Genomic DNA, 12684 nt, shown 5'->3' with positions numbered 1-12684 from the left:
GAAGAAATCGGAATATTGTTCACTTCTCATTATATCAGACAAAGCAATTTCTTTTGCATTGCACACTCACATTGCATTCATGTTTTGATTACATTTTCAGTAATAGATAGGGCGATTCACGAGGAAGGTTTGTGGAAATGGTTTACAAATATTTCGCGACACTTAGTTGAGCAAGAATGAAGTGAATTCCGTTGCCACTATGAAAACGACACCTTTGCCATCCAGCAATGACATGCCTACGGCCGCCCTGCTACTGTAGCATGCCGACGCTAGCATCACAGCTCCTGGACGAACTGTTCATTGTACATACAAGCACTTCATGACAGTCTACGCGTGCGACACATACAACAACTATAATGTTTCAAAGCAAAGTAATACTCGTAAGTGAGCAGGATTGCACTAGCATTGTTTGGGATGCGGTTCCGATATCCAGTATAATACTCATTGAACAGTTTCACAGAACTTTACGACATTTGTGTAACATTTACTGATCGGTGACCATGCAGCTCATTAGAATGAAATTACAATGAAATGAACACCCTTAGCTGCTGAGAGGCGTTGACATACGTCAACGGAGACAGATGAAAATGTGTGCCCAGATCGGGACTCGAACCCGGGATCACCTGCTTATATGGCGGACGAACTATCCATCTGAGCGACCGAGGACACAGAGGATAGCGCTACCTCTGGCACGCCTCCCGCGAAACCCACATTCTCAACGTACTGTCCCGCAGGAGGGCACACAATTTCATCTGTCCCCGTTGACGTATTTCAACGCCTGAAAGCAGCTAAGGGTGTTCATTTCATTGTAATTTGTGTAACACTTTACGACATTTGTGTAACAACAATGCTAGCTGCACAGTTGTCTTCCCTGGAGACTTCCGTCAAATCTTAACCGTAAAGAGGACGAGAGCAGATGAAATCAACATATCTGCTATTGCTAATTAGCATAGCGTGGTATTAGAACTCCAAAATTAATAAAATAAATGAAGAATTACAATAACAAAAGATACAAAAAAGTAAACTTAAAATTAAAACATTCTCGAAAGCCTTGGAATTATCGGAACTAATATCTTGCCAGTATCGATATTAAAAAACGCAAAAGTCATCGAGATTCTCGAGTCTCAGGTTCGATGAATTACCTACACTGTCCAAACACAATAATGTGACTAATTGTCGAGAGCCTGAATAACCACCTTTTGCAACCGGAGACATGCAGGAATATAATCAATAAGCATTTGGAAGATACCAGCCATGTCGACTTGAGTGCTGTGGCCAGCTGCGCTAGTATTTTCAGTTGGGGATCCATTGCTCGAATAGCCTAATAGAAGTAGTCCCACAGATTCCCTCGACTTGTTCTAAATCCAGGGAGTTTGGTGGCCAGTGGAGTACAGCGAATTCATTCTGCTGCTCTTCGAACCACGGGTGTTCACTGTATACTGTGTAACAAGTTGTGCTGCTACTAGGTGCCATCGTGAAGATTAAAAACAAACTGCATGTGGCAGTGAACATGCTCCCCGAGGACAGATTCACGCTTTTGTGGATCCACTGTGTCTTCCAGAATGACGAGATCACCTAAGGAATGCCACCAAAACATTCCTCTGACCATAAAGCGCGTTCCTTGTTTGGTTTCAGAGTTTCATGCAGTACACACCAACGGGCATCTGTCAGACGAAGCGTAAGATTTGATTCATCGGAAAAGGCCGCCTGTCATCACTCAGTAGACCTCGACTTGGAGTACTGACGTGCAAATTCCAGCCTTTGTCGCCTTGAAAAAAATGGTTCAAATGGCTCTGAGCACTATGGGACTTAACATCTGAGGTCATCAGTCACCTAGAACTTAGAACTACTTAAACCTAACTAATCTAAGGACTTCACTCACATCCATGCCCGAGGCAGGATTCGAACCTGCGACCGTAGCGGTCGCGCGGTTCCAGACTGAAGCGCCTAGAACCGCTCAGCCACACCGGCCGGCTGTGCACTTGCAACATCCGAGCTCCACTGCTCCAAGGTGTTCTAATACTGATGAGATACTCAGAGGCATGGTAAACCGTTCGTCATGAGACACCACATTGTGGACAGGACCTCCGATACCTCCCGTTAAACTAGGGCAAATGGCCACCTAACGCGCTACAGTGATATGATGTCCGGCCAGTTACACGCTGCCTCTGCTGGCGAACTGTGATGTGCTGCTTTCTGCCTGCCAGCTGTGGGTGGACTTCATCGCTTCACGTTGCCGCTGCTGATAAGTCACGGTCTTGACTGATAAAAGATGCGAACCTACTGGATCTTCCTCTGCTGAAGAGCCAAACTGACTGCAGGCCGCCATCTTCCACCATCTGGGTGGGTGCCTGATGGCCGTCTCCTAGGCTGTACGTGTACTGCCTTCCTGGCTGTAAACACACTGTGTGCTGAGAGAGCCCATGGCTTCTGCCTTCACAACTGGAAGTTGCAGTGGTGCACAATGCTCTTCAAAAGTGCTGAGGCCCTTCGTATCCACAGAGGCGCGTCTGCAGGCCGCTTCGCTGGTCCCCTCTATTTCACTCCACTCTTCCTCGCTGTCAGGAAGTGTGCCTGATCTGCTGGAAACTACGCAAGATGCTGGAGCGCTGTGCGTAGCATTCCTTTCTGATGCTTGAGCAAGAATCCCGGCCAATTTCCTGCACACGGAAGAAGACAATATTCATTGTAGCAATTATGCAAATAAAATGTTATTACAGTTACTGTTATTTCGCTGACGCCTTGTGACATCACCGCATTACTTGTCCTACCTTAATGCCAGCTGACCCCCCTGACCCGAGGTGTGACCAATTATAATACTGTATGGTGGCATTTAATAGACTTAGACGTGTGCCACAGGGTCAAACACACCATTGATTCTGTAGCTTCAAATCTGATAAGACCATGTTATTTAGGCAAGACAGGCTTAAAAGTTACAAGTATATGCTTATTAGAGTACCTCATAAAATCGATAATATCAGTAAGATGTTCTATTGCGGCTTGTGACTTGACATATAAATTTATTATACAGTGAAGTGCCAAAGAAACTGCTATAGGCGTGGGTATTCGAACACAGAGATATGTAAGCAGGTTGTAAGGTGGCTATAATTTCGTACCTTACAAGACATTGATGACTGGAAACATGTTACCTGGTCGGTCGAGTTTGTTTCAAATTGTATCGAGCGGATGGACGTGTACGGATATGGAGACAACAATATGAGTCCATCGACTCTGCATGTCAGCTGGTGGAGGCCCTGTAATGGTGTGGGGTATGTGCAACTGGAATGATATGGGACCCCTGATACGTCTAGATACGACTCTTGACGAAAGTGAGCATCCTGTCTGATAACCTGCATCCCTTCATGTCCATTGTTGATTCCCACTAACTTGGGCAACTCCAGGAGGACAATGCGACACCCCACATGTCCAGAACTGGTACAGAGTGGCTCCAGGAACACTCTTCTGAGTTTAAACGCTTCCGCTGGCCACCAAACTCCCCAGACATGATCGTGCTGTTCAGAAGAGATCTCCACCCCGTCGTACTCTTACGGATTTATGGACTGGCCTGCAGGATTCGTGGTGGTAATTCTATCCAGCACCACTTCAGACATTAGTCGAGTCCATGCCATGTCGTGTTGGGGCACTCTTGCGTGCTCGCGGGGCCCTACACGATATTAGGCTGGTGTATCAGTTTCTTTAGCTCTTCAGTGTATATCTTTATTCTGCAATTGGAGCTCATCAACATTAAAAAATCTATTCATCTGTCTTATTGTTGTCCAGAATCAAATTGCTGTTTCCCTGGTGGTCTCCTTGTGCTCTCCTTGTACACTGAAGCTGTGGTTTGATACACTGCCGGAAGAAAATAGTAAACCGGGAAAGACGACGTCGATTTCGATCCGATGATGGCATATGCCGTCTGGGAGGTAATAGACGTACTGACAAGGTTTCAACGTAATCCGCCAACAGATAGAGTAGTGGCATAGCTGCCAGAGTGTCAGCTGTGTCTGCCTTTTAATAGGGAATTATCACAGCCAGAAGGCTCAATGTGGTGCAAGCGTGTGAAGCAAGCAGGCAACCTTGCCGCGGAGATGATAGTCCTTTCGGAGAATTGCCATACAAGTTGGACGTGCTGCGTCATTTGTGCAACGATGCTGGTATCAGTAAACATTCTCACACCCGTAGACGAGGTTCTGGACGAACACGCAGCGCAGACGCCCGCCAGGATCGTCGTATTGTAAGGGCAGCAGTGGCCGATCGTACACAGCACAGAAAAGAGAGCTTGTGAGCCGAGAAGTGTCAACCAGTTATTAGCAGCGGGACGACTGGCATACACACACACACACACACACACACACACTTCTAGCCCGTCTTCCCCTCGCGACGCAGTATGGACATGTACAGGTCGACTGATGCCGTCAGAAGATCACTTGGAGTAGGCAATGACATACAGTGGCCTTCAGCGATGAAAGCAGATTCCGTCTGCACGCAAGTGACGGTCGTTTGCACGTACGATGTAGGCTTGGTTAGCTCTGTCTTGTAAAGTACGACCAAGAAACACTAATCCCATCTCAGGCCTTATAGTCTGGGATAATTCTATTTCATCTTTGGTGTTTCTGGAGGGGATGCTAACCATCACTCGGTACGTGCAGAATGTTAGACCCATTCTCTTGCCTTTCTTGCAGCAGGATGTGATGTGTTGTTCCAACAGGATAATGCCCACCCACACAATGTCCATGAAACTTAACGTGCTCTCCAAGACGTGCGGCAAATTGCCTGACCAGTACGATCTTCGTACTTGTCTCCAATCGAGCAATCGAGCACATGTGGGATACAATGGGACGAGAAGTGACTCGTGTGACTCATCAGCCAACAACTCTTACAGTACTGCGCGAATAGGTCTAGCACACGTGGCACAACGTTTCCCAGGACATTCCATCCGTACGATCGAGTGGATCCCAGAGTCAGCGCCTGCACTGCCGCCCGTGAATGGCACACCACATACTAGCATCGGAGTATCAGCATGACTCGGTACTTGGTACCTCAGAAATTTTGTGCTACTGATCTGTAAATGTAATCTTTTCATGTGCTCCATATGCACTGTTGCAACAACAAATCTAGAGTGAATTGTAAAATTCTAAAAGTGTGCACTTTTTTCTTTCGGCAGTGTAACTGGTATTCACACATCCAAATTTTGTTATGGTATCGAAATCCAGTGTTATATCTAGGACCGCAAGGTAATAATCGTCTACATATAGCTACAGCAATATCTATTGTAGTTGCTCAATCAGAACATCTATTTTAGCGTCAGCCAATTCCACTTTATATTCACAGGATTTTTACATTTCCTCGAAATGGTTTTCAGTGCTTCCTTACCGATTTTTTCCATTATTCCTCTTACTTGTTGCAGAAATGTTAGATTCAACTTGTCGACGTGTTTCACAGAGATGAGCTAGGCAAATTTGCTTTGTAGATCACTGTTAAATAATACATATGTCTTCTTATTTAATACTAAAGACCTTTCCTTACCTAATTGCTCTTGATAGTCCATCTGATCACAGATTTTAAATACCTTAGTATTATCACGAAGCGGTTCTCTGGTTTGTTTAAGTAAATTTAAATTGTTCTTGTTAAGGAGCGTACCGTTTTCGACATTATTTATGTTACCAATGTCAGTAACAAGATTGACCAGTTTCTCCAATAATAGCCACAACCCAAAAGCGTTTATTGGTTGGATTCGATTCTTCCCTAATAGTTGAGCGATGTTGTAGGCACAGACCGTCAGGGAGTGTTTGCATGCACAATGAACAGTTCGTTCAGGAACTGTGATGCTAGCGCCGGCGTGGTGTGGTAGTGGAGTGCCTATCACCGCTAGAAGACAAAGACATCGTTTTAACATTGTTGCTCAGCCAACTAGCACGAAATATTTGTAAATTATACACACAAACCATCATCGTGAATCACCCTACCTATTACTGAAAATAAGATCAAAATAGCTATCGTAATTCCTAAGATGTTTGATGGATTATGAGAGCAATGCAAATTTGTATCGGGAAGAAATATTGTTTTATGAGATATAATCAAAAATTAAAAATATTTGAATTTCTTGTTTAACTTGTACAGTGAATTGGTTTTGTCAAATTTCATTGTTCTAGGTCAATGGACAGTACTTCACAGGTATTGGTGAGTGGGTTTGCGAGTATCAGAAAATGACCAATTATTTTAATTGCGTTGACTTAGAAGCTTAAATATTTTACACCGCCACGAGACAGTAGACCTTAGTATGTGACATAAATTTCATGTTGTTCGTCTCTACCAGCTCCTGAGAAAAAGAGTCTTAACATTCTGACGGACAGACAGGCAACAAAGTGATTCACTAAGCGTTCTCTTTGTGCGGGATGAGGTGCTTAATCCTAAGAACGTAGGTGTATGTTGCTAAAACTACACCAAACAAAAATACCTTTGGTTTACCGAGCGAAGTGGCGCAGTGGTTAACACACAGTACTCGAATTCGGGAGGACGACGGTTCAAACCCGCCTCCGACCATCCTGATTTAGGTTTCCCATGATTTTCCCACATCACTTCAGGCAAATGCCGGGATGGTTCCTTTCAAGGGGCACTCCCGATTTCCTTCCCCATCCTTCCCTAAGCCGATGGGACCAGTGACGTCGCTATCTGGTCCACTCCCCAAATCAACCACCAAACTAGCGTTTACAGTAAACACTTTTTGCCATTCGTAGTAGATAGCACAATAATCGCCAAAATTCAATTTTTCCGTTTTTCACAAATGAGAACGCACTTATTTGATTCTACATTACATTTGCGATAAAAATGTAATCTTTTTTGTTCATAGTAAATGATATTTTTGTTATAAATTAATTTAGTTTTGCAAATTTTATTGTATAGCAGAACTTTTATTTTGGGTATTTCGATGTCTCGTTGATAAACTACACTTAGTACGTGCCAGGAACAACGACACAGATGTAGTAATTTTCTGTTCACATCGGGGTGCCTGATTCCAGAATCCCTTTGCCTTCATCTTCGAGATGCTTGATTTCGGTGAGTCTGATTGCCTCTCACCGTTGTTATAATTCATAAAAAATGTTCAAAATGACGCCCATTCATTTCGATACTTTTATTAATCCGTGCATGGAATTAACGTACACAACATGAAAGCATCTGCTGTAATGTTTGCGTAAGCATTTGTGATACATTCTGTCATGTTCTGTAGAGTAGTCAGTACTTCTTCACTCTCTTTTTTCTTTAAGATAACCCCACAAGAAAAAATCCGGCGACCTAAGGTCGAGTGATCAGGCAGGTCAATATACTGTACGACCTCTACCGATCCAGTGAACATTGAAATCGCGACTCACCCTGTATAACCTCTTGATGTGTCTAGAAGCTAAAGAAAATTTTATTAGGTCATATCGCTGTGATTTAATGCTTCTTGAGCTGTTGCCGAAGTGCTGTGTCTGTCAACCATCATGTTAAAACCATATTTTCTGTTGCACTACGAGGGGTACATCTTGCAATAATTTACAATTTCTTCCTCCGTTCAATGTGCCTTCCAAAAATAAGTGCACAATTAGTTTGTCGCCTATGACACCGCAACAAATGTGAACAGACCTAGGACGCTGATGATCAACTTCACATGCCTGGTGCACGTTTTCCACGACCCAATAATACTTGTTATGATGGTTAACATAACTATGATTCCTAAGAGTTGACTCGCTGGAGAACATTACTTGGCAAAAGAATTGCAGGTCGCACAACCACATTCGATTCCGAAAATCATTCCCATGAAGTTCTTGATACACGGAGATATGGTAGGGATGCTGTTAGCTACCTTCTGTGACAGCCCAAACGCCAATGTGAGCGCTTTCTGACTGGTGAGATGTTTCTCGGGTGCTCGCATGTGTTGTATGAGCCATTGCAGCCAATACTGCAATTTCATTGTTGCCGTTCCCCTAACAGTTCTTCTACGAGTTTTTCTTGGGTAGTATATCTTTTACAGCAAGGTAAATAGTAGTACCCGATCGTGGCCTATCAGCAAAACGTTCGGCGTAAAGAACAACAACAGCCTCCAGTTTCTTGCAGGCTCGCCATAAATTAACATAACCTCGATTTGCTCTTCTGAAGATAAAACAACCATTACTTGAAATGTGCTTTCAAGTTCCCGAGAGGAGTGGTGCCCATTATTATGAACGGTTTTCCTTATAATGGTTGTGCGTTGTAATCCGCCGTAAGTCGCTTAGCGGCCGGCGTGAGAATTACGGAGGTTGGGCGGAAGAACACACCGAAATCAGACACGCTGTTGGTGAGATTCGAAGGGACTCACTAAAATCAACCATCGCAATCATCTGGGGCTCACAGGCGTCAACCCCGAAAAGGTTTGTTTGGAGCAGAAAAGTTAGCATTTTTATTGCAAATGTAACGTAGAATAAAATGAATCGGTTCTTATTTGCAAAAACTGGAAAAATTGATTTTTAAGTTACAGTGCCACGTATCACGAATGTCAAAAATATTTCGGTTAAATCCAAAGCATTTTTTTTTTTTTTTGGTGCAGAATCCGAAAATTTGGGTGTTCATATTTGAAAATAAAAAGTTGTTGAACACCCCTCCCCCCTCCCTCTCCCGTGGGGAAGGGGTGATAGGAGGTGCCTAGTTTTAGGACAGACAGATGTCCACTTTGAAAATATTAAGTTTTCATCTAGAACATTTTTTTCCGTAGGTTTCGTATTTTCGAGCTATTTAATTTTTCCAAGTTAAAAGAACTATCTTGTGTATATGCAAGTAGATCAAGCAATATTTAGTATTCAGCACGTAGCACATTTTTATGATGTCCTTTGTGTCTTGTTTCCCGTCTACAGGCACACTGTTTATTAAGGTAAACATCACGATAAAGATGTCACGACCGGTGTTTTATTCCACTTACCTTCTGCATATGACGTCGGTTCGCTCGTAAATATCGTTAGTATTTCTCTTCCGAATACCTGTGGTCGTACTTTGTAATAAAATTGCTACATCAGCACTAGCACTGGGCATAGACATTAGCCGCAATTTAAAGGCAAATTGATATACTGTATGAATAAACACAATGTGACAAATTTCTTGCAGCGGTCGTGTTAATGAGGCTGTTTGTTCACATTTCAATAGATGATACCTTTTATTAAACGTTAACACTTTGTGTAATTTGGGGAAATTTTCTGGAACGCTAGATTTTTACTGATGTTAACTAAACAGTCGCTGAACACTTTTAAAGTCACTTTCCAGTAGATTTACAGTCTATTTCGGAACTGATTCCGCTGTTTGAATCCATAATACTAGCGATGTTGAAGAAACAATACGTACTCAACGACAAATTATCATTGATTACGTATTGCTTTCTGCAATAAATATCATCCTTACACGTTATTTACGCCGCACCCCGAGTATGCAAACAAAAAACTGACACTAACGATTGTTTCTTGCTCTTGCTTGATGCTAAGCAGATTTAATTACCAAATTTCAGCGTATTTTATTGCAAGCACTGATAAAAGTGATCACTCCATAACCTTTTTCCCTTCAACTAACTTGCTTCGTCCTACAACACTAAGCTGCTTGCATTACGAACTCTAGAGACGCAGGGGAGAGGAGTATCGACACTTTTAGCTGTCTAATTGCAAATAATGCAAAAACTACATTTTTCTTCGTCAATAGAGCCGACTTTTCCACTGTTGAAACAGTTATCATTAAAAAACTTATTTATCTGTTTATGTTCTTACTTATGCATAGTGTACATCTTTCTAGGTTTTCTAAAAGCGATTTAAGATTTTTTTCAGATAATTCGCTTCTCTCATGAGAGAACAACTGTAGGAATAAATGTCAAGTTCTCTAACAATGAAATGAAGACCAAGGAGACACGAAAGCACGAAAAATATTAGTGTACCACGAAATGGATCGATTACATCATAGTCTCAAAGGTAAAGCAGATGGTAGATTGCGGTTCATTGGCAGAACACTAGGTAAGCCTTGTCAGTGTGCAAAGGAGACAGCATACAAAACAGTGGTGCGACCCATTCCAGGATACTGCTGGAGCGTTTGATACCTGTATCAAAATAGGGCTAACACGGGATATTGAAAAGATAAGAAGTAAGACAGCACGAATGGTCAAGGTCTGTTCGACCACTGGGAGAGTGTCACGAATATGCTGCCAGAACTGAACTGTTAGAATCCTGAGGAGAGGCGTGAACTTGTCTCCGAAAACCTACTCAGAAAGTTTGTAGAATCAACTTTAGGTGGTGAATCTAGAAATATAAAAGGTGTTTGTTTTATCGTGAGACCACTAAATATTTCGAAATGATGCATCGTACGAAAAAAATGTTCTGGGTGAAAAGTCAATATTAGTAAAGAGGACATATGTCTGTGCTTTAACTGGCCATCTCCTAACAACGCACCTTGCGTGTGTGAGGTTAACTCCGTGTTTTCTAATGGGAAACACTTATCTTTATTGCATATTCGGTTCTTACGGTTTACTTATTCGTGATTGAAGGCGCTGTAATCGACAAAGATCAACAAGTTTGCCACTCTATGCAACTAAGAACTGACGCATTTGATTCTACATTTTATTTACAACGGAAATGTAAACCTTTGTGTTCTAACGGTTGATAGTGATATTCAGACGTTGGGTGTTACAAATCTGATTTTACAGTTGAGATAATATGGCTAGAGATTGAAATTTCTGACAAATAAGTTACTATGCTTGATTTCGGTGGCCGCTCTCAGGGTGACTGATTTCGGCGTGTGCTTCCTTCCAACCTCCGATACTCTCAAGGGGACTCAACGGTAGCAGCCATCCTGATGGGAACAGATAACTATCGCATCCAAATCGTTGTACCTGGATCACGCTAAACTTAGTTTCTAAGCAGACACTGAAACGCCTAACCTACTAATGTAGGTTGATTCTTACAAAGAAGAAGACAGCAAAAAGGCACTATTAATATTGCTATTTATACAAGTAAATAGCGCCGTAACCGGTTTCGAAATGACAAGTTCATCATCAGATGGCTATTCACAAGATTTGCAGGATGCACTTTACATAATAGTCAGTTTTCGATTTTTATTCTTCCACTGTGGCAAAATATTCTTGGTGTGTTGGTGCCCTACGGTAGGAAACAATTTTAGAAGCGCTCTATGTGAACATAACTAACCTCCAAACGATGAAATACAGAGTAAACAAATATGTGAGGTTAAGTGGTTATGGTACTTACATCGAAAATTCCGCGCAATTTTGTTGCGAAGTTGCAGGATTGTAAAGATTGCAGTTTTACAAATACAACAGTGCCAGAGATGTTCTCTCTCAGAGATATTACAATATACAGATTGCTTTGATTTCACGGTATGACTGTTTTTAAAGAATAGACATAACATAATGAAAATTAAAACACAGAGATAAACCTTACATTATGAGCATATACTATTACAGATGAAGTTGGCAGATGTAGTAACCAGCTTGTGTGAATGCTACTTACATGGTATTATGTAAATACTGTGCTATATACAGTGAGAATCACAGAGGTGAGATAAAATGAATAATATGGCAGTAACAATTATCTTAACATCATATGGTGCACTGAAATTTTGAATCAAATATAGTTGCAATAAAGTGTGACTAAGCAGTTGACTATATTTTGGTGTAACGCAATGCCAAAGAAGTTCTCGTATTACCATATATACATTGCTTTAATTTGACAGTAAATTTTTCTTGTATTACAATACATACATTGCTTTAATTTGACAGTGAAATATTTTTTCCAGAGTATCAAGGTAACATTACGAGTATTTATATTACAAAGAATAAGCGTTACATTGTGAGCACACCATATTCAGTGAGCATTAATCACAAATAAACTGGGAAAACGTGGTGGCCTGTTTGTATGAATGTTACTTATACGGTATTGTGTAAATACAATGCCATAAACAGGCAACAACATATACATGAGATACATGAATAATGTGACAGTAGAAATTATATTAATGTAGTGTGGCACACCACCTTTTTTTAAAAATCAATTTTACAGTTGCAGTAATGTGTGACTGAGCAGGCAGCATATTGTGATGTAATACTTCGTTTGGATTATCGGTTGCATGTTGTTGTTAAAAGGAGTAGTGTTTATTTATGTTTTAAACTGGATAATCGATGAGTGAAATTTTGTAGAAAGGTTGCATTGGCTAGCTCTGCCTGTTCATTGAGAATATGACGTGGTGATTTGCTTTTAAGTGTATATATTTCTATCTCTTGAAGCAGATTCATTAGGCTACCTTTCTCAGAATGATGCAATATTTGGATATGGTTTTCAATGTTTTTTACTCTATGTTTACTGAGAACTGTGTGACTGAAAATGTAGATTTTGAAGGATTATTCAAACGTATGGCATCTAAATGTTCTTTGAATCGAATCACAAATTTTCTTCCAGTCTGTCCAATATAGAAGGAGGGGCAATTTTGGCGTCTGAGTTTATATATACCCGATTTTTTGTATGGGTGGTTGTTATTCTTTATGTTATGAATGGTTTGTGTGGAAGCTTATATTTATGTTTGTGTTTTTGAAAAGATTACTTATTTTATGGGATATGCTCCCTAGAAAAGGATGTGAGACATATTTTCTGCTGCTTTCTTTTGCGTTGACTGCATAGGTGTCTGGTGTGG

This window comes from Schistocerca piceifrons, chromosome 6 (assembly GCF_021461385.2).
Source record: "Schistocerca piceifrons isolate TAMUIC-IGC-003096 chromosome 6, iqSchPice1.1, whole genome shotgun sequence".
NCBI classification, from domain to species: domain Eukaryota; kingdom Metazoa; phylum Arthropoda; class Insecta; order Orthoptera; family Acrididae; genus Schistocerca; species Schistocerca piceifrons.
This window is presented reverse-complemented; position numbering follows the sequence as displayed.